General features: G+C 45.4%; 1 long non-coding RNA gene across 1 annotated transcript in view; it reads left to right on the top strand.

Annotated features, from left to right (window-relative positions):
• Positions 1-8,604: 8,604 nt before the first annotated feature.
• Positions 8,605-25,957, top strand: part of LOC116473802 (uncharacterized) — a 24,734-nt gene continuing 7,381 nt past the window's right edge. Inside the window, exons 1-2 of the long non-coding RNA XR_004249419.2 lie at positions 8,605-9,253; positions 10,558-10,655. This is a non-coding gene — a long non-coding RNA (uncharacterized LOC116473802). The remainder of the gene's footprint in view (positions 9,254-10,557; positions 10,656-25,957) is intronic.

The raw sequence follows: 25,957 nt of genomic DNA, 5'->3' as shown, positions 1-25,957 counted from the left end.
AGGAAACCGAGCTCAGTCTAGGGCGGTAGTTCCCAAACTCATCTGTGCTTCAAAAAATACAGATGCTGATGGCCAGGCATGGTGGTTCATGCCTATAATCCCAGCAGTTTGGGAGGCTGAGGCAGGAGGATCGCTTGAGCCCAGGAGTTTGAGACCAGCCTGGAGAACATAGGGAGATACTGTCCCTATAAAAAATTTAAAAATTAGCCAGGCGTGGTTTTGCCCGCCTGTGATCCCAGCTACCCTGGAGGTTGAAGTGGGAGGGTTGCTTGAGCCCAGGAGTTGGAGGCTGTAATGAGCTATGATTGTGCCACTGCACTCCAGCCTGGGTAACAGAGGGAGGCCCTGTCTCAAAAACAAAACAAAACAAAATACGGATGCTATGTCCCATTGCAGAGGTTGAGGTTTAATTGTTCTGGGGTGTGGCCTGGGTTTTGGAAGATTTAAAAAAAAATCCCAGGTGACCCTAAAGTGTAGATGAGTTTGGAAACCACACATCTAAGGCAACTTGAATGGGGGAGCAGTGACGTGGCATGGGCTAGCCGGCCGGAACCCAAGGGTGGGGCAGTAGGAACCAGCATTGCAGAGGCCATTAAGGCTGGGAAGCGTAGTGTCTGAGGCCCATAACAATGCTTCAACATGAATGCTTTAGATCTAAGACAATTGGCTCCTAAATGTGAAAACTGCAAAGCTGAAATGAATGCATGTTTAATACTTTGCAACATTGTCAAGTGATCAGCTGCAACTCCGTTCTGAGGGCGTGATGCCTGAGATATGCCTGTCATGGGGGTTGATTTTAATGAATTTAATATGGTGTGAAGTGGGGCCTTTAAAAGTAAAGATGTCTCTTCTAAGTTGGTTGCAGGGGTCTGGGCAAAGGTCTTAAAACCCCATGGTGAGCAGATGGCCAATCCTAAACACCCCAATTTTAAAACAGGGCTTTTTTTCCAAGAGACTTTTTGAAATATCTCCTATTTATTTTGAGAGGAGGAACCCTGGCAGGATAGCGCCAGAGTTAAGCCCAGCTGAGAGGGGGTTGGCAGGCGGGGGTCTGCCTGGTCCTCACTGAAGCTTGCTACTCAGAGTGAGCTTCCTAAACCAATGCAGATTTGCTGGTCCACTGAGCCTCCCAGGTGAAAACCTGCATTTCAACAATGTCCTCGGTGCAGCAAAGTTTGAGATATACTGGGCTAGAACACCCAGGGGACCCAAAGGTTCTCTGAAAACTAAGGAAAATAGGCAGGGTGTGGTGGCTCATGCCCGTAATCCTTGTATTTTGGGATGCCAAGGCGGGCGGATCACCTGAGGTCAGGAGTTCGAGACCAGCCTGGATCAACATGGTGAAACACCATCTCTACAAAAAATACAAAAATTAGCTGGGTGCGGCTGGGCACAGTGGCTCATGCCTGTAATCCCAGCACTTTGGGAGGCTGAGGTGGGCAGATGACGAGGTCAGGAGATCGAGACCATCCTGGCTAACACAGTGAAACCCTGTCTCTACTAAAAATACAAAAAAATTAGCCAGGCATGGTGGCAGGTGCCTGTAGTCTCAACTACTCGGGAGGCTGAGGGAGGAGACTGGCATGAACCTGGGAGGTGGAGCTTGCAGTGAGCTGAGATTGCACCACTCCACTCCAGCCTGGCCAAGTGAGCCAGACTCTGTCTCAAAAAAAAAAAAAAAATTATCTGGGTGAAGTGGCAGGTACCTGTAGTCCCAGCTACTTGGGGAGTGAGACAGGAGAATTGATTGAACCTGGGAGGCAGAAGTTGCAGTGGCCCGAGATTGCACCACTGCACTCCAGTCTGGTGAGAGAGTGAGACTCCATCTCAAAAAATAAGAAAGAAATAAATAAATAAAAAATAAAAATAAATACTGGGCTAGAAGACCCAGGAGACCTGTAGATTCTCTCAAAACTAAGGAAAATAATGTAGGTCACAAATATATTATCTCTCTCCTTCTCCCCATTGCCCCCCTCCACCAATAATCTTTATAGACTCAAATAGAGTTGATGTTCCATAATCAATTCTAGTCACTTTTATTTATATTTATTTATTTTAGAGATGAGGGTCTCACTGTGTTGCTCAGGCTGGTCTCAAATTCCTGGGCTCAAGTGATCCACCCACCTTGGTCTCCCAAAGTGCTGGGATTACAGGTATCAGCCACTGCACCTGGCCGTCACTTTTATTTTTGATGTTCAAATTATAAGCTAATGCCTGTGAGACCATAGATTCTTTTTATGCACTCAATACATTTTCGTGTTTACCTTACATTTTTATTATGGAAAAGATTCTGTTTTTTCCACTTGTTTCTATTTGATAATGAAGCCCTCTGTGCCTATCACCAGCCTCAGCCACCATCATCTCATTACCAAGCTGGGTTATTTTGAAGCAAATATCTTCTAATATTTAGCTGGTGTTCAAATTTCCCTAACCATCCTAAATGAATGTTTAGAATAGTTGTTTCATTGGAAACAAGGTCAAAAGAAGTACCTTTTACATTTTTAGGCCAGTCTTGAAAGTAAGTGTAAAACCATGTGTGGGGTAGGAGGTGGGACTAGCCTCTCAAGGTGGGGCCTGGATACCAGACCCAATTGAGGACTAGCTAAGGCAGATTCCACAATGAATAACACCAGGAGTTGGGAATATTAAGGTCCATTGCGAAGGGTGGCTACCACAATTATTTGATCAACTAGTTATCAACCCTGACTGCAGCTGAGAGAGATTTGTTTTTGCCTTTTTTTTTTTTTTTTTTTCAGAGACAGGGTCTTGCTATGTTGCCCAGGCTGGACTCAAACTCCTGGGCTCAAGTGATTCTTCTGCCTCAGCCTCCCGAGTAGCTGAGACTACAGGTGTGTGCCACTGTGCCCAGCAAGATTTTAAAAAATACGTATGCCTGGACACCACTCTAAACCAACTAAATCAGAATCAGATATAGTGAAGTCATTAATCATTTTGCTCCTGGGTCTTTATGACAGTTTTGCTCCTGGGAAACTCCTGGGAATGTGGTAAAGAGAGAGAAAGGGATGGGAAAATAAGATTTTAAGAAGTGTTGCTATGCATTTTGAAAACAATTTTTCTTTGGTGTTTGTCTTGAGGGACGGCAGAAAACATTTCAATTGCCTTTAAGTGTGCTTGGATGCCGGAATGATGGTTCTTTGAATGCAGCATCGAACTGGCATTGGGCCACATGGCAGCCAGCATGAGTCTTTATGCCACATTTATAAAACTTGAATGTCATGAGCCCACTCTCAGGGACCTTACAATATGGAGGAGTAGGTCAGATCCACAAATCTCTTCTATCTCATGGTAAAGGAAACTTGGCAGGTAGCAGGAGATGGCGTGATAACCATAACATATTGCATGATCAATATTTGTATTCTTCTTGGCAATATTAAACTTTTTGACCCCCTCCATGTGTCATCAATTTGCTTAATACAGTTTCTGCCTCAGCGTCGGTTTTTAGGCCTGGCATAAGCTGTTTGAAACCCAGGCACTTACCCCACCCATCATCTTTGGCCTAGTTAAACCTCCCCTCCCTGCGTGGTGGTTTGGAGAACCTGCTTGTTCCTCATCCCACTGATCCCAAACCCAGGACACCCCACAGCTGATTAAACCTAACGGAGATTCAATGCCTTTCTTTTGATTCTCAGGGACTGACATTCATTCACTTAAATACTTGCAGAGTCAGCCAGGTGTGGCGGCTCACATCTGTAATGCCAGCACTTTGGGAAGGCGAGGTGGGTGGATCACAAGGTCAAGAGTCCGAGACCAGCCTGGCCAACACGGTGGAACCCCGTCTCTACTAAAAATACAAAAATTAACTGGTGTTGCTGTGCGTGCCTGTAATCCCAGCTACTCAGGAGGCTGAGGCAGGGGATTTGCTTGAACCTGGGAGGTGGAGGTTGCAGTGAGCCAAGATTATGCCATTGCACTCCAGCCTGGGCAGCAGAGCGAGACTCTGTCTCAAAAAACAAAAAACCCAAAAACTTGCAGAGTGAATATAGGAAACCATGAAGTCCACAGTTTGATCCAATGCCTTCCTTTTTCTCTTTCTCAAATATTTTGAGCCAGGTACTATCCTAGATTGTCTTGTGATATTTACAATCTAGGAGAAGGCAGGAGAGAGAACTAAGAACAGAGAGCATGTTCTGAGATGTCTGCTGTGTTTGCAGGTACCTTCCCTCAATTTCCCTACTCACTGGCCATGCTGGAAAGCAGGTCTTAGGACCCTATTTATACCATGGTACTTCCCCTCCCTATACTCAATTGGTTGGCCAGAAGCCCAATTGTCATTCTCTCTCTCTCTCTCCCTCCCTCCCTCCCTGTCCAAGATATCCAGTAACTGACTGATCAGCTGGTGGTGGGCTCTGCTGGCTGCCATAATGGGCCACCAGCAAAAAGGGAAAATTGGTTGTGAGTGAGAGAAGCAGAGATAAGAAAGTCCACAGGGCTGATAAGAAAGACCATGGGCTGCCGGGCGCGGTGGCTCACGCCTGTAATCCCAGCATTTTGGGAGGCCACGACGGTCGGATCATGAGGTCAGGAGATCGAGACGATCCTGGCTCACACAGTGAAACCCCATCTCTACTAAAAATACAAAAATTAGCTGGGTGTGGTGATGGGTGCCTGTAGTCCCAGCTAATTGGGAGGCTGAGGCAGGAGAATGGCGTGAACCCCGGGAGGTGGAACTTGCAGTGAGCTGAGATCACACCACTGCACTCCAGCCTGGGCAACAGAGCGAGACTGCGTCTGAAAAAAAAAAAAAAAAAAGGAGGCACCATGGGCTTCTGAGAGCAAGAAAGAGGAATTTTGGTTTCTGTAACTGCAGTTTCCATTCTCTCATGGCCTCTCATTTGTTTCTCGTGCCCATGAGTTTGCCTGTTACAGATAAGGTGTGCTCCTTGTCCTCAAGCTCATGCAAAAGGGTTTCTCTTTCTTATATTCATTGTTCCCAGATACGATTGGTGACTGATGTTCTACTAAATGCTGAAAAAAAGCAGAGTGGAAGCACAGAAAAGCAGGCTTCTCTGAGGAGGTGACGTTAGAGCCCAGGTGGAAGGCAGGAGTAAATGTGCACCATGATTTTTTAGGATTAAAACCAAGTATTTCACCGCTTGGGCACATGTAGATAGAGGTGATTTAACAGTAAACTGTCCCAGTTGTACCCATTGTCAGTTACCTCACCACAGGGATTATGTAGCCTTGAGTTTGCTTAGTGCTTATTTATTTTAGGTTGTTGTTTATCCAAACCTCTTAAATGATATGCGTTTGGAACAAGTGACAGCATCGTTCATTGATGTTGTGGACAAACCACTATTTTATTACTCAAGACTGGGTAATTTATAAAGAAAAAGAGCTTTAATGGGCTCACAGTTCCATGTGGCTGAAGAAGTCTCGAAATCACGGTGGAAGGCAAAAGGCACGTTTTACATGGTGGCAGACAAGAGTGATGAGAGCTATTTTGGTCATTGTTCACTGGCCATAGAATTTACTTCTATATTTTGAACTAAGATGAGAGCCAAGCACACAAGACGGTTACAGGTCTGTCTTTTGTTTTTGATGATGATATGATGATGATGATGAAGAAGAAATGGCTGACATGGTTGATGACTTGCTTTTTCTCATCATCTCAGACCTAGATTTTTGGCTGGACTATTGGCTTGGAATAGATGAAAATCATTCCTTGTATCCCCTTATCTTAAAGTCAAGACTGAACCAGCCTCCAGATGCAAGCCTTCATGGGGCTTCAGATACCATGAGGAATGGGTGTCCCTGCAATATTGTCATGGCTGTCAAAACTGTTATTGGAGCTGGGTGAGTGGGCACTCTCCTGCCATTCCATCCTGCTTAGATTTCCCATTCAACACCAATCTTATTTCCTTTTTTTTTTTTTTTGACAGAGTCTTGCTCTGTCTTCTAGGCTGGAGTGCAGTGGTGGGATCTCAGCTCACTACAGTCTCCACCTCCTAGGTTTAAGTGATTCTTGTGCCTCAGCCTCCCAAGTAGCTGGGATTGCAGGTGCACATCATCAAGCCTGGCTAATTTTATTTTTATTTTTATTTTTAGTAGAGACAGTGTTTCGCCATGTTGGCCAGGCTGGTCTTGAACTCCTGACCTCAAGTGATCTACCTACCTTGGCCTCCCAGAGTGCTGGGATTACAGGTGTGAGTCACCGTACCTGGCCCCATTTCCTCTTATACCATAAGTCATTGCCTGCAGATGTGTTTTCACCATTAGTTTGCAAAAGCTTCCTGAGAGTAGGTCTGTGCCTCATTTTTTCTGGAATCTCCCTGGCACAAAGCACAGGGCTTTATCTTCAGTAGGCATCCAACAAATGTTTAATTTCATTCAACAGCTCCTCATACCACTGCCCCCACCTTATTTACAGGTGGCTAAGTACAATTGGAACAAGTAGGTATCATAAGATTTAGTCCAGAGTCAATTTGAGAAGAAATTACTTTAGTGATATGAAAAGAAACCATGCTAGTTAGTCAGAATACTTCTGAGAGTATCCCCTGTCCAAGCATTTGCTGAATTTCTATCTACTAATTTTCAGGTGGAACAGTATGGTTGCAGAAAGTCCATTTCGACAGAGATACACTTTCATGCATTCATGTCTTTAACAATAATTTGTGGCCCTACTGTGTTTGTTCACTAACTCCTTTGAACCTACCATATAAGCTACATCTTTATTTTCTTGTAATGTGGGAGGTCCAATGCTTCATTAAGCTCACCTGCCTGAAACTAATGAAGAAAATAGCTTGTTAACCAGCTAGTATAAAAGTAGCCACCAAATCAAGTCAATCACCTGCCTTCAATCAGCCCAGTACCCCCATCTTGAGCGGAGAAGCCCATTCTGAATCACAGTCAAGACATTGATGGAAAAAAAGCTCCCTCTGGGGATCAAAACCACGCTCGCTCCAAATCCTCCTCCCCAGAGTTCTATTCATTGCTCACCCACTGAACCCAGAACAAACCAGAAGTGCCTGAAATGAGGACGGGTAGCTCCGGGTACCAATTGGAATTTAAAACTGTATCAATTCCTGCTGTAGAAATGAGGCTTCTCCCCAGGACCAGCATTCCACGAAGGCAGCCCTTTTCTAGATGGAGAAAACAGAACCTGAAGGCACCCGTTTCCCTAAACTGCTCTCGCTCATGTGTAAGTACAAATGAAAAATGCTGAGGCTGCTTCTGTTGGCATTGCTTTTTAATTATGGCCAACAATAAATCATTTTATCCTTGAACAGTAAGTGAGAATGACCCGAAGGTAGAGGCACAATTCCTTAGGAATTACGCCAACAGAGAATGGGCTATCTCTCTTCCCACCTCTTCTCTTATTCCGCTGTCAGAAACAAAAACGTTTTCTGTGAGAAGCTGGGAGTAGACGGCCACACTTGAGTTCCATCTGGGGGTTCTGTTAACACAGTTTTACCCCAACCTGCCTTGATGGCCACTGCCACACAAGCTGCATCTGTTCTTTCTTCTGCGCTTTTTGTTACTTCGTTGTTTTTCCTCTTTCTAGTGTAGTGAGCTGAATGGTGGCTTTGCACAAGATATATCCAGATCCTTGTGCCTAGAATCTGTGGAGGTGGCATTATTTGGAAAAAGCGTCTTTACAGATGTAATTAAGGATCTTGAGATTATCCTGGAGTATTTTAGGTAGGCTGTACATCTAAAGACAAGTGTCCTTATAAGAGGACACCTTTGTCCGGGTGCAGTGGCTCATGCCTGTAATCCCAGCACTTTGGGAGGCAGAGGCGGGTGGATCACCTGAGGTCAGGAGTTCGAGACCAACCTGACCAACATGGAGAAACCCCACCTCTACTAAAAATACAAAATTAGCCGGGCATGGTGGCGCATGCCTGCAATCCCAGCTACTGGGGAGGCTGAGGAAAGATAGTTGCTTGAACCCAGGAGGAGGAGGTGGCACTGAGCTGAGATCATGCCATTGCCCTCCAGCCTGGGTAACAAGAGTGAAACTCCATCTCAAAAAAAAAAAAAAGGACACTCTTTTTCATGCGTGTCCGTGGGAAGAGACAACAAAACAGGCTTTGTGTGAGCAATAAAGCTGTTTATTTCACCTGGGTGCAGGTGGGCTGAGTCCAAAAAGAGAGTCAGTGAAGGGAGATAGGGGTGGGGCCATTTTATAGGATTTGGGTAGGTAAAGGAAGAAGGGGAGTTCTCTGGCAGGCAGGAGTGGGGGTCACAAGGTGCTCAGTAGAGGAGCTTTTGAGCCAGGATGAGCAAGGAGAAGGAATTTCACAAGATAATGTCATCAGTTAAGGCAGGAACCGGCCATCTGGATGTGTACGTGCAGGTCATAGGGGATATGATGGCTTAGCTTGGCCTCAGAGGCCTGACACTCTTCCTCCAGAGGAGGAGACCCTGACAGAAGAGGAGGAGGCAAGGTGATCACAGAGGCAGAGATGGATCAGGCAGCCACAAGTTGAGGAATTCTAGTAGCCTCTACAAGCTGGAAGAGGCAAGGAATGGATTCTCCCCTAGAACCTCTGAAGGAGCATGCTCCTGCTGACATTTGATTGATTTTGGCCTTCTGGCCTCCAGACATTTTTTTTTTTTTTTTTTAATTCAGACAGAGCCTTGCTCTGTTGCCCAGTCTGGAGTGCATTGGCACGATCTCAGTTCACTGCAACCTCCACCTCCCAGGCTCAAGCCTTTCTCTTGCCTCAGCCTCCCAAGTAGCGGGGACTACAGGTGCCTGCCACCATGCATGGCTAATTTTTGTATGTTTAGTAGAGATGAGGTTTTGCCATATTGGCCAGGCTGGTCTCAAATTCCTGGCCTCAAGTGATCCACCCACCTCAGCCTCCCAAAGTGCTGAGATGATTTAGGTGTGAGCCATGGCACCCGGCCCAGAAATTGTTTGAAGCCACCCATTTCATGGTTCTTTCCTGCAGTGGTTGTGGAATATGAATGCACTCATGCTGTTGGTTAGACTTTGCTGACCTTGTGTCTGTTATTCCCTGGCAGTTTTACAAGGCCTGGAGCTGATACGAAAAACATCCCTTCTTTCCCAAATGGTCCCCAGCTTCCCCGTTCACTGAAGGCCCTGCAGTCAGGAACAGTCAGGACTTTGCACCCAGTTGTTGTGGGTGTTTGGCTGACCCTTCCTCTTGTGTGATTCATGGACCCGCAGCACTGCATCACCTGGGAGCTTTTGGAATTGAAGACCCTCAGGGCTCACCTGGAAGGACCTGCTGGGCCAGAATCTGCATTTTAACAAGATGCCCAGGTGAGTTGCATACACGTTCAGCTCTGAGAAGTGCTAGTAGGAGAGGGTTTAAGGTGGTAATTAGATCTTTTCTCCACCTGCAAGAATCTTAGTTTCTTCATGTTAAATCTAACTGTGGCAATCGCATGGGGGTTATAAAACAAAACAAAATCCTTACATCAAGAATGCACCCTGGTGTGTTATGGATGTGGGTGAAATGAAATGTCTGGAATTTGCTTTAAAATATCCTAAAATAGTAAGAAGGAAAAGAAAAGTGGGAACTGGAATGAGATTGGCGAACTGTTGACAAGTTCTTGTAGTGGGATGATGGGTGCATGGGGGTTCATGGTGCAATTCTCTCCCTACTTTTTGCACATATGGGAAATTTCCATAATGAAAAGTTAGAGGTCGGGCACGGTGGCTCATGCCTGTAATCTCAGCATTTGGGGAGGCTGAGGTGGGTAGATTGCTTGAACCAAGAAGTTCAAGACCATCCTGGGCAACATGTTGAAACCCCATCTCTACTGAAAATGCAAATATTAGCCAGGCATGGTGACAACATACCTGTAGACATGTTGAGGCATGAGGTTGAGACATGAGAATCACTTGAACCCAGGAGGCGGAGGTTGCAGTGAGCCGAGATCACACCATTTCACTCCAGCCTGGGTGACAGAGTGAGACTTGGTCTAAAAAAAATTTTTAATTTGATTTTTTTTTTGAGATGGAGTCTTGCTCTTTTGCCCAGGCTGGAGTGTAGTGGCGTGATCTTGGCTCACTGCAAGCTCCACCTCCCGAGTTCACTCCATTCTTCTGCCTCAGCCTCCAGAGTAGCTGGGACTGTAGGCACCCAGCACCATGTCTGACTAATTGTTTGTATTTTTAGTAGAGATGGGGTTTCATCGTGTTAGCCAGGATGGCCTCGATCTCCTGACCTCGTGATCTGCCCATTTCAGCCTCCCAAAGTACTGGGATTACAGGCATGAGCCATCGTGCCCGGCCTTAATTTTGTTTAATTTTTTTCTTTTTTGAGAAAGGATCTGTAGCCCAGTCTGGAGTGCAGTGGTGAGATCCCGGCTCACTGCAGCCTCTGTCTCCTGGGTTCAAGCGATCCTCCAACCTCAGCCTCCTGAGTAGCTGAGACCACAGGCATGTATCACCACACCTGGTAAATTTTTTCCCTTTTTCTAGAGGCAAGGTCTTGTTACTTTGCCCACCATTTGCTTGATGGGATTTCTTGAGTTTCTGTAGCATAACTTATTCTAACTGGTCCTCAATCACTTTGCAATAAAACCTGAGATTGTGAAAATGTTCATTGTCATTACCAGTGATGGAGCAGTAAGTACAGAGTTCTGGAGAGGGAAGGAATCGAGAAAGTTAAACTAGCAGAATGAGCCGCTCGCCCTCGGAATTGCTTTTAATCTTGGTGAGAACTGAGGGGAATTTTGACAGGGCTCAGGGGGACTGCGGGGAGTGGGGCTGGGAGGTGGCTGTTTGCACGTGTGGTCAGCAAATCCAGTGAGGGGGTCCATGTACTGTGGGCAGCCCCACAGATGGAGTTGGGATTGCCCTGGACTGAGTACTGGGTCATCAGTTCTCAAGACATCGAGGCCCAGGCTGGTGCAGGAGATACACTGCACTGTGTCAGCCTGCCTTCTATCGCTCCTCTCCACTGACAGTCCCTGCTTTTCCACCGAGGAGTCACTAGTCCCCCACGGCATGTGTGCGACTGGCCATTCCCCACCCTGATCTGGAGCTGGGGCATGTGGTCCCAGCCTGGATGTGAGTATCCTTCCACCACCCTGGCCACAGTGATTGGGTCTGAGAAGCAGATTAGCCAAAGGAGAGAGAATCTTGGAAATTTCATGTTCATGCTTAAGAAAGTAAAATGGAAATCGGGGGGAGGGGGAGGGGGAGGGGTCATTCTGACGATATAGTTTGAGGACCTGGATGTAGCCACACCTGTAGCTGTCAACTCTGTGCCATAATGCTCCTTTTTTTTTCCTTCAAATTTAAATACTTTCTAAAGGCAAGGTCTTGCTATGTTGCTTAGGCTGGTTTTGAAAAGTCCCTTTTTGGGGGATGCTTTCACTGCTTCAGTTCCTTCACTTCCTTTCTATGACAGCTCAGGGAATTAGAAGACAAGGGAGATGACTTTTTTTTTTTTTTTTGAGACAGGGCTTGCTCTATTGCTCAGGCTGGAGTACAGTGGTGCAATCACAGCTCGCCACAGCCTTGATCTTTTGGACTCCATCGACCCTCCTGCTTCAGTCTCCTGAGGAGCTGGGACTATAGGCAGGTACTACCATGCCCAGCTAATTCTTTTTTTTTTTTTAAGAAATGAGATCTCACTATGTCACCCAGGCTGGCCTCAAACTCCTGGGCTCAAGTGATCGCCCTTTCTTAGCTTCCCAAACTTACAGGTATGAGCCCCCACACCAGTCAATGCTGTGGTCTTATGCACCTGGTGTCCCCCTAGGCCCTGAGCAATGAACCTCCTGCTTCAACCTCCCAAAGTGCTGGGATAACAAATGTGAAGCAGCATGTGTGGCCCACATAGTATTCCTACAGGTTACATTGAGTCCTCCTCAAAGCATGTTGAAATCCTAAATTCTAGTAGCTCAGAATGTGATCTTATTTAGAAATAGTTATTGCGGGCCAAGCCTGGTGGCTCACACCTGTAATCCCAGCACTTTGGGAGGCCGACGCGGATGGATCACCTGACGTCAGGAGTTTGAGACGGGCCTGACCAGCATGGAGAAACCTCGTCTCTACTAAAAATACAAAATTAGCTAGGTGTGGTGGCGCATACCTGTAATGCCAGCTACTCGGGAGGCTGAGGCAGGAGAATTGCTTGAACCCAGGAGGCAGAGGTTGCACTGAGCTGAGATCGCACTATTGCACTCCAGCCTGGGCAACAAGAGTGAAACTCCGTCTCCAGAAAAAAGAAAGAAAGAAAGAAACAGGGTTATTGCAGATGCTATTGATCAGGATGAAGTCATCCTGGAGTAGGGAGGGCCCTAAGTCAATCACTGGTGTCCTTATAACAGAGGAGAGGACATGCGGAGTCACAGAGACACAGGGAAGAAGGCCATGGATCAGACGGAAGATTGGACTGGTGTGTCTGCAAACCAAGGAATACTGAAGACTGCCAGGAGACCACAGGAAGCTAGGAAGAGGCAAGGCAGGACTCCCCGACAAGTGCAGGAGGGAGTGTGGCCCTGCTGGCACCTCCATTTCAGACTGCTGGCCACCAGAGCCACAAGACAATCAATTTCTCTTGTTTCAAGTCACCCAGCTTTTGGTACTTGGTTGTGGCAGCCCTAGGGAATGAATATAAGTGCCTTCTTTTTTTTTTTTTTCTTTTTTTGAGACGGAGTCTCACTCTGTTGCCCAGGATGGAGTGCAGTGGCGCGATCTCGGCTCACTGTAAGCTCCACCTCCTGGGTTCACGCCATTCTGCTTCAGCCTCCCGAGTAACTGGGACTACAGGCACCTGCCATCATGCCCGGCTGATTTTTTGTATTTTTAGTAGAGACGTGGTTTCACCATGTTAGCCAGGATGGTCTCCATCTCCTGACCTCGTGATCTGACTGCCTCAGCCTCCCAAAGTGCTGGGATTACAGGCATGAGCCACCATGCCCGGCCGAATATGAGTACTTTTAAATTAACTCTCCTCTTCTGTCCATCTTCTTCTAAATCATCGTATTTGCCTAAGCAACAGCTAAGGTCTAATACGGATGTGATGACTCACTTCAAAGTTGGGGAAGCCAGCCCCCATGTGCGCCCAAAGCTCCTGCTTCCTTGGCCCTGCGTTCAGAGACTGGACCATCATTCTGGAGGCTTGCTGGAGATCTGAACCAGGGCACCATTCTCTGTGGCCTTTAAACAAAGGCTGGTGCTCACCCAGTCATGTCAGCTCCACTGAGGATCTATTTGGAAAGCAGAATTCTGAGATGACCCCTTCGGTTCTTGCCCTGGATAAATGCCAGGTGTAATCTCCTCTCCCCTAGAGTGTAGGCAGGACCCCTGGCTTGCTTCTAATCTATACCTATGGAAAAGTTGAAGGGATTTTGCAGATGTAACTACGCCCCTAATCGATTCACTTTGAGTTAATCAAAAGGGAGATTATTCAGGGTGGGGCTGACATCTTCACGTGAGATCTTCAATGAGGGTCTGGAGGAGACAGACTCCTTCTTCCTGGTTTTTGGTTTTTCTTTGTTTGTTTGTTTGTTTTTGAGATGGACTCTCACTCTATTGCCCAGGCTGGAGTGCAGTGGCACGATCTTGGCTTACTGCAACCTCTGCCTCCCGGGTTCAAGTGATTCTCCTGCCTCAGCCTCCCAAGTAGCTGGGATTACAGGCATGCACCATCATGCCCGACTAAGTTTTGTATTTTTAGTAGAGATGGGGTTTCACCATATCGGCCAGGCTGGTCTCAAACTCCTGCCCTCAGGTGATCCACCTGCCTCGGCCTCCGAAAGTGCTGGGATTACAGGCGTGAGCCACCACACCCATCTGGTTTTGAAGAAGCCAGCCAATGAGTTCCACAGTTGCATGGAAATAAATTCTACCAACAAGCATGTGAGGTTGGGAGAAGACCCCACGCCTCATATGAGACATTAATTCCAGCCGACACTTTGATCACAACCTTGTAAGAACCTGAGCAGAGGACTCGGCTAAAGCTGCACCCCCAGACTCCTGACCCACAGGAAAGGAGAGGTAATAGATGGGTGTTTTAAGCTGCTAAATTTGTGTTGATTTGTTATGCAGCTTAGAAAATGAATACACCATTCCATTTTTAAAAAACATAAGCTAATCACACCATTCAATTTTTTTTTTTTTTTTTGAGACAGAGTCTCATTCTATCGCCCAGGCTGGAGTGCAATGGCACAATCTTGGCTCACTGTAACCTCTGCCTCCCAGGTTCAAGTGATTTCCTTGCCTCAGCCCCCCAAGGCATGCACCACCACACCCAGCTTATGTTTGTATCTTTAGTAGAGATGGAGTTTCACCATTTTGGCCAGGCTGGTGTCGAACTCCTGACCTCAAGTGACCTGCCTGCCTCAGCCTCCCAAAGTGCTGGGGTTACTGACATAAGCCACCGCACATGGCCCGACATACCATTCAATTTTAAGGAACTTCCAGGTGCTGTGGTCACGCCCATCTTGTGGGGCATAGAGGTGGGGAGAGATGGGTTGGAAGATGACTGGGTGGGGCATGGGGCTAGGTGGGAAGAAGAAAAGTGTCTTGAAGGAAATAAGTCCCTTCAGATAAGGGAGGGAGAAGCTGGATCAATATGCAGACTTTCACAGTCCTTCAGTCCTGAGGATATTGGAGGAGAGACAGTTCTTGCCTTATATTTGAGAGTTACCATCCCAGGCATAGGCCCTACTTCTACCTTCTTGCAGGTGGGGGTGGAGGGCAAATACTTAGAGGAGAAACGAACACCCTTTGTAAGCATGTGAAAAGTTTCTGGAGTGGAGAGATGATGAAGCAGGATATTTGGAGTCCACAGCCAAAGTTTTTATTTTATTTTTTATTTTTTATTATACTTTAAGTTTTAGGGTACATGTGCACAACATGCAGGTTTGTTACATATGTATACATGTGCCATGTTGGTGTGCTGTACCCATTAACTCGTCATTTAACATTACGTATATTTCTTAATGCTATCCCTCCCCCCTCCCCCCACCCCACAGCAGGCCCCGGAGTGTGATGTTCCCCTCCCTGTGTCCATGTGTTCTCATTGTTCAATTCCCACCTATGAGTGAAAACATGCAGTGTTTGGTTTTTTGTCCTTGTGATAGTTTGCTGAGAATGATGGTTTCCAGCTTCATCCATGTCCCTACAAAGGAGATGAACTCATCATTTTTTATGGCTGCATAGTATTCCATGGTGTATATGTGCCACATTTTCTTAATCCAGTCCATTGTTGTTGGACATTTGGCTTCATTCCAAGTCTTTTCTATTATGAATAGTGCCACAATAAACTTACATGTGCATGTGTCTTTATAGTAGCATGAGTTATAAACCTTGGGGTATATACCCAGTAATGGGATGGCTGGGTCAAATGGTATTTCTAATTCTAGATCCCTGAGGAATTGCCACACTGACTTCCACAATGGTTGAACTAGCTTACAGTCCCACCAACAGTGTAAAAGTGTTCCTATTTCTCCACAGCCTCTCCAGCACCTGTTGTTTCCTGACTTTTTAATGATGGCCATTCTAACAGGTGTGAGATGGTATCTCATTGTGGTTTTGATTTGCATTTCTCTGGCCAGGGATGATGAGCATTTTTTCACATGTCTTTTGGCTGCATAAATGTCTTCTTTTGAGAAGTGTGTGTTCATAGCCTTCGCCCACTTTTTGATGGGGTTGTTTGTTTTTTTCTTGTAAATTTGTTGGAGTTCATTGTAGATTCTGGATATTAGCCCTTTGTTAGATGAGTGGATTGCAAAAATTTTCTCCCATTCTGTAGGTTGCCTATTCACTCTGATGGTAGTTTGTTTTGCTGTGCAGAAGTTCTTGAGTTAAATTAGATCCTATTTGTTAATTTTTGCTTTTCTTGCCATTGCTTTTGGTGTTTTAGACATGAAGTTCTTGCCCATGCCTATGTCCTGAATGGTATTGCCTAGGTTTTCTTTAGGGTTTTTATGGTTTTAGGTCTAATATGTCAGTCTTTAATCCATCTTGAATTAATTTTTTATAAGGTGTAAGGAAGGGATCCAGTTTCAGCTTTCTCCATATGGCTAGCCAGTTTTCCCAGCACCATTTATTAAATAGGGAATCCTTTTCCCATTTCTTGTTTTTCTCAGGTTTGTCAAAGATCAGATGGTTGTAGATATGTGACATTATTTCTGAGGGCTCTGTTCTGTTCCATTGGTCTATATCTCTGTTTTTGTACCAGTACCATGCTGTTTTGATTACTGTAGCCTTGTAGTATAGATTGAAGTCAGGTAGCGTGATGCCTCTAGCTTTGTTCTTTTGGCTTAGGATTGACTTGGCAACGTGGGCTCTTTTTTGGCTCCATGTGAACTTTAAAGTAGTTTTTTCCAATTCTGTGAAGAAAGTCATTGGTAACTTGATGACGATGGCATTGAATCTATAAATTACCTTGGGCAGTATGGCCATTTTCACGATATTGATTCTTCCTACCCATGAGCATGGAATGTTCTTCCATTTGTTTGTGTCCTCTTTTATTTCATTTAGCAGTGGTTTATAGTTCTCCTTGAAGAGGTCCTTCACATCCCTTATAAGTTGGATTCCTAGATATTTATTCTCTTTGAAGCAATTGTGAATGGGAGTTCCCTCATGATTTGGCTCTCTCTTTGTCTGTTATTGGTGTATAAGAATGCTTGTGATTTTTGCACATTGATTTTGTATCCTGAGACTTTGCTGAAGTTGCCTATCAGCTTAAGGAGATTTGGGGCTGAGACGATGGGGTTTTCTAGATATACAATCATGTCATCTGCAAACAGGGACAATTTGACTTCCTCTTTTCCTAATTGAATACCCTTTATTTCCTTCTCCTGCCTGATTGCCCTGGCCAGAACTTCCAACATTATGTGGAATAGGAGTGGTGAGAGAGGGCATCCCTGTCTTGTGCCAGTTTTCAAAGGGAATGCTTCCAGTTTTTGCCCATTCAGTATGATATTGGCTGTGAGTCTGTCATAGATAGCTCTTATTATTTTGAGATATGTCCCATCAATACTTAATTTATTGAGAATTTTTAGCAAGAAAGTTGTTGAATTTTGTCACAGGGCTTTTCCGCATCTAATGAGATAATCATACGGTTTTTGTCATTGGTTCTGTTTATATGCTGGATTATGTTTACTGATTTGTGTATGTTGAACCAGTCTTGCATCCTAGGGAGGAAGCCCACTTGATCATGTTCGATAAGCTTTTTGATGTGCTGCTGGATTCAGTTTGCCAATATTTTATAGAGGATTTTTGCATCCATGTTCATCAGGGATATTGGTCTAAAACTCTGTTTTTTCTTTGCCAGGCTTTGGTATCAGGATGATGCTGGCCTCATAAAATGAGTTAGGGAGGATTCCCTCTTTTTCTATTGTTTGGAATAGTTTCAGAAGGAAAGGAACCAGCTCCTCCTTGTACCTCTGGTACAATTCAGCTGTGAATCCATCTGGTCCTGGACTTTTTTTGGTTGGTAAGGTATTGATTATTGCCTCAATTTCAGAGCCTGTTATTGGTCTATTCAGAGATTCAACTTCTTCCTGGTTTAGTCTTGGAAGGGTGTAGGTGTCGAGGAATTTATCCATTTCTTCTAGATTTTCTAGTTTATTTGCATAGAGGTGTTTATAGTATTCTCTGATGGTAGTTTGTATTTCTGTGGGATAGGTGGTGATATTCCCTTTATCAATTTTTATTGTGTCTATTTGATTCTTCTCTCTTTTCTTCTGTATTAGTCTTGATAGTGGTCTATCAATTTTGTTGATCTTTTCAAAAAACCAGCTCCTGGATTCATGGATTTTTTTGAAGGGTTTTTTGTGTCTCTATTTCCTTCAGTTCTGCTCTGATCTTAGTTATTTCTTGCCTTCTGTTAGCTTTTGAAGTGTTTTCTCTTTGCTTCTCTAGTTCTTTTAATTGTGATGTTAGGGTGTCAATTTTGGATCTTTCCTGCTTTCTCTTATGGGCATTCAGGGCTATAAATTTCCCTCTACACACTGCTTTGAATGTGTCCCAGAGATTCTGGTATGTTGTGTCTTTGTTCTCATTGGTTTCAAAGAACATCTTTATTTCTGCCTTCATTTCTTTATGTACCCAGTAGTCATTCAGGAGCAGGTTGCTCAGTTTCCATGTAGTTGAGTGGTTTTGAGTGAGTTTCTTAATCCTGAGTTCGAGTTTGATTGCACTGTGGTCTGAGAGACAGTTTGTTACAGTTTCTGTTGTTTTACATTTGCTGAGGAGTGCTTCACTTCCAAACATGTGGTCAATTTTGGAATAAGTGAGGTGTGGTGCTGAGAAGAATGTATATTCTGTTGATCTGGGGTGGAGAGTTCTGTAGATGTCTATTAGGTCCTCTTGGTGAAGAGCTGAGTTCAATTCCTGGATATCCTTGTTAACTTTCTGTCTTGTTGATGTGTCTAATGTTGACAGTGGGGTGTTCAAATCTCCCATTATTATTTTGTGAGTGTCTAAGTCTCTTTGTAGGTCTCTAAGCACTTGCTTTATGAATCTGGGTGCTCCTGTATTGGGTGCATATATATTTAGGATAGTTAGCTCCTCTTGTTGAATTGATCCCTTTACCATTATGTAATGGCCTTCTTTGTCTCTTTGTTTGATATTTGTTGGTTTAAACTCTGTTTTATCAGAGACTAAGATTGCAACACCTGCCTTTTTTTTGTTTTCCATTTGCTTGGTAGATCTTCCTCCATCCCTTTATTTTGAGCCTATGTGTGTCTCTGCACAAGATGGGTTTCCTGAATACAGCACACTGATGGGTCTTGACTCTTTATCCAATTTGCCAGTCTGTCTTTTAATCAGAGAATTTAGCCCATTGACATTTAAGGTTAATATGGTTATGTGTGAATTTGATCCTGTCATTATGATGTTAGCTGATTATTTTGCTTGTTAGTTGATGCAGTTTCTTCCTAGCCTTGATGGTCTGTACAATTTGGCATGTTTTTGCAGTGGCTGGTACCTGTTGTTCCTTTCCGTGTTTAGTGCTTCCTTCAGGACTTCTTGTAGGGCAGGCCTGATGGTGACAAAATCTCTCAGCATTTGCTTGTCTGTAAAGTATTTTATGTCTCCTTCGCTTATGAAGCTTAGTTTGGCTGGATATGAGATTCTGGGTTGAAAACTCTTTTCTTTAAGAATGTTGAATATGGGCCCCCACTCTCTTCTGGCTTGTAGAGTTTCTGCCGAGAGATCCGCTGTTAGTCTGATGGGCTTCCCTTTGTAGGTAACCTGACCTTTCTCTCTGGCTGCCCTTAACATTTTTTCCTTCATTTTAACTTTGGTGAATCTGACAATTATATGTCTTGGAGTTGCTCTTCTCGAGGAGTATCTTTGTGGTGTTCTCTGTATTTCCTGAATTTGAATGTTGGCCTGCCTTGCTAGATTGGGGAAGTTCTCCTACATAATATCCTGCAGAGTGTTTTCCAACTTGGTTCCATTCTCCCTGTCACTTTCAGGTACACCAATCAGATGTAGATATGGTGTTTTCACATAATCCCATATTTCTTGGAGGCTTTGTTCATTTCTTTTTATTCTTTTTTCTCTAAACTTCTCTTCTTGCTTCATTTCATTCATTTCATCTTCCATCACTGATACTCTTTCTTCCAGTTGATCGAATCAGCTACTGAGTCTTGTGCATTCGTCACATAGTTCTCGTGCCTTGGTTTTCAGCTTCATCAGGTCCTTTAAGGACTTCTCTGCATTGGTTATTCTAGTTAGCCATTTGTCTAATTTTTTTTCAAGGTTTTTAACTTCTTTGCCATGGGTTCGAACTTCCTCCTTTAGCTTAGAGAAGTTTGATCATCTGAAGCCTTCTTCTCTCAACTCGTCAAAGTCATTCTCTGTCCAGCTTTGTTCCATTGCTGATGAGGAGCTGCATTCATTTGGAGGAGAATAGGCACTCGGATTTTTAGAGTTTCCAGTTTTTCTGCTCTGTTTTTTCCCAATCTTTGCAGTTTTATCTGCCTTTTGTGTTTGATGATGGTGACGTACAGATGGGGTTTTAGTGTGTATGTCCTTTCTGTTTGTTAGTTTTCCTTCCAACAGTCAGGACCCTCAGCTGCAGGTTTTTTGGAGTTTGCTGGAGGTCCACCCCAGACCCTGTTTGCCTGGGTATCAGCAGTGGAGGCTGCATAACAGCGGATATTGGTGACCAGAAAATGTTGCTGCCTGATCATTCCTCTGGAAGTTTTGTCTCAGAGGAGTACCCAGCCATGTGAGGTGTCAGTCTGCCCCTACTGGGGGGTGCCTCCAGTTAGGCAATTCAGGGGTCAGGGACCCACATGAGGAGGCAGTCTGTCCCTTGTCAGATCTCCAGCTGCGTGCTGGGAGAACCACTACTCTCTTCAAAGCTGTCAGACAGTGATACTTAAGTCTGCAGAGGATTCTGCTGCCTTTTGTTTGGCAGTGGACTGCCCCCAGAGGTGGAGTCTACAGAGGCAGGCAGGCCTCCTTGAGCTGAGGTGGGCTCCACCCAGTTGGAGCTTCCCAGCCACTCTGTTTACCTACTGAACCCTAGGAAATGGTGGGCGCCCCTCCCCCAACCTAGCTGCTGCCTTGCAGTTTGATCTCAGACTGCTGTGCTAGCAATGATTGAGGTTCCACGGGTGTAGGACCCTCCAAGCCAGGCACAGGATATAATCTCCTGGTGTGCCATTTGCTAAGACCATTGGAAAAGTGCAGTATTAGGGTGAGAGTGACCCGATATTCCAGGTGCCATCTGTCACCCCTTTGACTAGGAAAGGGAATTCTCTGACCCCTTGTGCTTCCTGGGTGAGGCATTGCCTCTCCCTGCTTGGGATAATGCTTGGTGTGCTGCACCCAGTGTCCTGAACCCACTTTCTGACACTCCCCAGTGAGAGGAACCCAGTACCTCAGTTGGAAATGCAGAAATCACCTGTCTTCTGCATCACTACGGCCGGGAGCTGTAGACTGGAGCTGTTCCTATTTGGCCATCTTGGCTCCACTCCCACTATTATGATTCTTACACAGAGTCCTTTGCTTTCCAGCAGCCTCCTCTCCCTCATTTTTAGGTCAGAATCCCTCTATTTTCGTGGCCACTGGGATTCTGAAATGACCAGGTCTTTGTCTCAGAGACCTCACACATGCTGTTCCCTCTGCCTGGAACACTTTTCCTTGCTCTGGTCCCCTGAGATCTCTTTCAGCTCAACTGCCCCATGCTCAGAGACCCCCTTTCTCCCTCTCTAGTTTGAAGCCAGTTTACCCCTGTAGTCTGGGCCTGGAAAACTCGTTGTCATCCTTGATGCCTCCCGAGTTGTCACAGGATGTAAGTGCCTGTTTGGGTGTCTGGTGTCTGTCTCCCCGACTGGACTGCATGCTCCTGCTGTGCTGGAGGGACTGGACTAGCACAGGCCAAGGCCCAGGGGCTGGAGGGGGCAGGGCAGAAGGAACAGGCAAAAGGCCTTTGTGATCTGCAGGGAAGTGAAGGAGAGAGAGAGAGATTAGAGAGGCTGGCAGAAGATGGGCCAGGGTCCCGGCTGTGTGGGATCTTTTGGGCCACAGAAAGACATTTGAATTCTCATGTAAGAGAACCGGGACACCAGTGGATGGTATGAGTCACCTCATCTAACTGAGCTCTGTAAATGTCAATGTTTTATTATTTTTATACAGTTTTTATTTTATTTATTTTTTTCGAGACGGAGTCTTGCTCTGTCACCAAGGCTGGAGTGCAGTGGCGCGATCTCAGCTCACTGCAAGCCCCGCCTCCCGGGTTCACGCCATTCTCCTGCCTCAACCTCTCCGAGTAGCTGGGACTACAGGTGCCCGCCACCACGCCCGGCTAATTTTTTGTATTTTTAGTAGAGACGGGGTTTCACAGTGGTCTCGATCTCCTGACCTCGTGATCCGCCTGCCTCGGCCTCCCAAAGTGCTGGGATTATAAGCGTGAGCTACCGCGCCCAGCTTTTTTATACAATTTTAAAAAGCGATTTTAGTTATTTACCTTTTTATTTTTATTACTTTTATTTATTTTTTTTTTTTGGAGACAAAATCTTGCTCTGTTGCCCAAACTGGAGTGCAATGGCATGATCTCGGCTCACTTCAACTTCCACCTCCTGGGTTCACGTGATTCTCCTGTATCACACTCCCGAGTAGCTGGGGTTATAGGCATCTGCCACCACGCCCGGCTTATTTTTGTATTTTTAGGAGAGAAGACGTTTCACCATGTTGGCCAGGCTGGTCTTGAACTCCTGACCTCAGGTGATCCACCCGCCTCAGCCTCCCAAAGTGCTGGGATTACAGGGGTGAGTCACCATGCCTGGACTGATTTACTTTTTTAAAAAAGATCCGGCCAGGCACGGTAGCTCATGTCTCCAATCTCAGCACTTTTGAGAGGCTGAGGTGGGATGATCACTTGAGGTCAGGAGTTCAAAACCAGCCTAGGCAACACAGTGAGACACCCCCTGCCCCAATTTCTAAGAAAATGAGAAAATTAGATGTGGTGGCTTGTCTGTATCCCCAGCTACTGGGGAGCCTGAGGTAGGGAAGACTGCTTGAGACCAGGAGTTTGAGGCTCCACTGAGCTGTGATTATGCCACTGAGCTACAGCCTGGGCAACAGAGTGAGACCCCGGAGCCGCCTCAGCCTCCCTAGAGCTGACCGAGCTTTTGCATCTTATCCCAGGGAATGACGGATGCTGGGGCTTTGATGGGCATCGGGTGAAATGGGCAGAGTGACACTTACCTGGGATGGCGGTGTAGTGGGATGGGGAGGTCATTGTGACAAAGGGCAGCATGAGTTACTTGGTCTTGACACCCTCCCCGGCCAGAGGGTCCAGGTTGGGGGGCTGTCCACATCCTGATCCTAGTCCCAGCAGAAGCCCTGGAAGGAGATCGGCAGCAGCTGTGAGTGCTCTTCCTCCCTGGGAGGGGGTGGCCGCCCAGCAAGACAGGCGGCAGCAGCAGCTGGAGGGCCCCGAGCCCTGTCATCCCACGAGCACCTGTCATGCATTCCTCACAGAGTTCATGGGCTTCTCCCTCTTTAGTCCGTTGTTGAACAAAGTCCACATTATTAATTCAGCCCAGCTGAGTTGTGGGTCAAAAAACCTACAGTGTAGCAAGGTGCCACATATTTGCAGGAGAGGATGAAAGTGTTCTGGAGATGGATGGGGGACATGGCTGTACAATGTGGTGGATGCACTTAACACCACTGAGTTTTTCCTTTGAAAATGGCTAAAATAATAGATTTTGTATGTATTTTACCACAATAAGAAATCAAACTGGCCTCGCATGGTGGCTTACACTGTAATCCTGGCACTTTGGGAGGTCGAGGCGGGTCGATCATTTGAGGTCAGGAGTTCAAGACCATCCTGGCCAAAATGGAGAAACCCCATCTCTACTAAAAATGCAAAAATTAGCCGGGCATGGTGGTACATGTCTGTAATCCCAGCTACTCGGGAGGTTGAGGCAGGAGAATTGCTTGAACCCGGGAGGCGGAGGTTGCAGTGAGCCGAGATCACACCACTGCATTCCAACCTGGAGGGCGGAATGAGACTCCATCTCCAAAAAAAAAAAAAAAATCAAACCATATTTTGGACTCTTTTACTAATTCCAACATTTTGAAGATCTGGGGAGAACAACCTAGATTGGTGCTTTCCTTGGCTTAGTATGTCCTGTTTTTATAGGGAGAGCAAATTATTGTTCACCAGCACTATTAAAAGAGCTACAAGAGGGTGGGCATGGTGGCTCACACCTGTAATCCCAGCACTTTGGGAAGCTAAGGTGGGAGGATCGCTTGAGCCCAGGAGTTCAAGATGGCAGCCTGGGCAACATGGTGAGACCCTGTCACTACCAAAAAATACAACAACAACAACAACAACAACAAAAATAGCTAGGTGTGGTTGTGTGCACCTGTAATGCCAGCTACTTGAGAGGCTGAGGAGGGAGGCTCACTTGTGCCCAGGAGATTGAGGCTGCAGTAAGCCATGATTATGCCACTGTACTCAGCCTGGGTGACAGAGTGAGACCCTATCTGGAAAAAAAAAAAAAAGCTGCAGTGGACTCAGTGATCATGAGGCCAGGCACTGTATACATATACATCATCTCATTTAAATTTTTTCTCTTGTTTAAAATTATTTTTTCCTCTAATCCCCATGTTGATCGACATTTTTTTAATCCTAGGAATTTATTAGTTGAAAATTTCACACGAGAATTAAAAATTGCCTGGCGTGATGGCTTATACCTGTTATCCCAGCACTTTGGGAGGCTGAGATGAGAGAATCACTTGAAGCCAGGAGTTTGGGCCAGTCTGGGCAATATAGTGAGAAAGCAACTCTATAAAAAAATTTAAAAAGCTGGGTGTGGTAGCGTTCACCTGTAGTCCCAGCTACTTGGAAGACTAGGTGGGAGGATTGCTTGAGCCCAGGCGGTAAAGGCAGCAGTGAGCTGTGACTGTGCCATTGCACTGCAGCCTGGGTGGCGGAGTGAGAGTCTATCTCCAAAATAAATGAATGAAATTGTGGTATAATATATGCAACATTTACCATTTTGTGCATCTGAAAGTGTACAATTCAGTGACATTTTGTACATTTATCATGTTGTGCAGTTATCACCACTACCTAGTTTAAGAGCTTTTTCAACACCTCAATTGGAAGCCTCATATCCATTCAGCAGTCACTCTGCATACCCCCTCCTGCAGCCCCTGGGAACCTCTCATCTACTTTCTATCTCTGTCGATTGGCTTAGTCTGAACATTGCATATAAATGGAATTGTACAATATATGACCTTTCATGTCTGCTTCCTTCACTGAGCATGTTTTTAACGTTCATCCATATCACAACATGGGTAAGTTTTATTTTCTTTTTAGACCCTATCTAAAAAGAAAAAAAAATTGTAAAACAAAAACAACAAAAAAAAATAGGATGGAGATCAGATGAGTGCTGCAAGGCTTATAATATTTACTATCTAGCACTTTACACAGAAGCTTGCCTACCTCTGAATGATATGCAGGTACAGAGATGACATTTATCTTGGCACTTATTGAAAGACCTATAAATTGTATAAAGACATCATCATTGGACTTCCAGTAAGAAGTGGCAAGACATGACGGTGTGTCTAGGTGTTCAGGTGAAGTTTAGGGAAGGTCTTGTCTTGATGAGGTCGGATGTGAGACCCAGATGAGATAACCCCATTTCCTCTGCCGAAATTGCCTGAGAATTTCATTCCAGTTATTTGCATAGGTTGATTCTTTCGGTGGGGGGTGGGGTGGGTGAGGAGGTGAAGTGTCAGGGGAGTTCTATTTTGTTTTTGCACAACTTGGTGTGGTACTTGTACTTGTACTTGGTGTGGTGTTTTGCTGTGTGAAGGAATTTCATAGAATTTTGTAATGAGTATGCAGCATAGTGGTTTGAATCCTGCCAGGCTGAGAGTCATAGCTCAGCTCTGCACCTCATTATCTACGATGCCTTGGGGCAGGTCCCATAACGCTCCAAGCCTCTGTTATATATTCCATGGGGTTGTGAGCTTCAGATGAAATAATGCATGCTGGCAGGAATGGTTACTGCTCATGGGATTTCCATGTGCTCCCCGTATTCCCCAGACCCCCAGTAGTTAGATGGATCCATGCCAGGGTCCAATGCTCTATAAGTGGAAGTCACTGACATCATCTGTAGCCTACAGCTTTTGAGGGCTTGGGAATAACTATCTCATTCTCTCATCTCGTGCAGTAACTATGGGAGAATCCTTGCATTAAGATGGCAGAATTTCCATCATTCTAGGTCTTTGAGTGGCCATATGGAGCACACCATACCCAGTCAACCCATTGTGGACATGCAATGTAAGAAATCAACCTTGGTTGCTAAGCTGCTGAGACTCTGGGGTTAATTTGTTACTGCAGCATAACCTAGTCCATCCTGATACATGCAGCATGCAAACCACTTACGTTGACCCTTAGTCATGGTACGAGCTCCACAGATGTTGGCTACTTTTGGTAGGAAGATAGATTGCCTCTGAAAGTTTTGTTAGCTGATCTCATGATGCCAATGTTGCTATTTTGTAATTGGATAAATTGGA

Source organism: Hylobates moloch, unplaced genomic scaffold (genome assembly GCF_009828535.3).
Source record: "Hylobates moloch isolate HMO894 unplaced genomic scaffold, HMol_V3 SCAFFOLD_8, whole genome shotgun sequence".
NCBI lineage: Eukaryota > Metazoa > Chordata > Mammalia > Primates > Hylobatidae > Hylobates > Hylobates moloch.
Note: the sequence above shows the minus strand (reverse complement) of the source record. Positions and strands in the feature narration are given on the sequence as shown.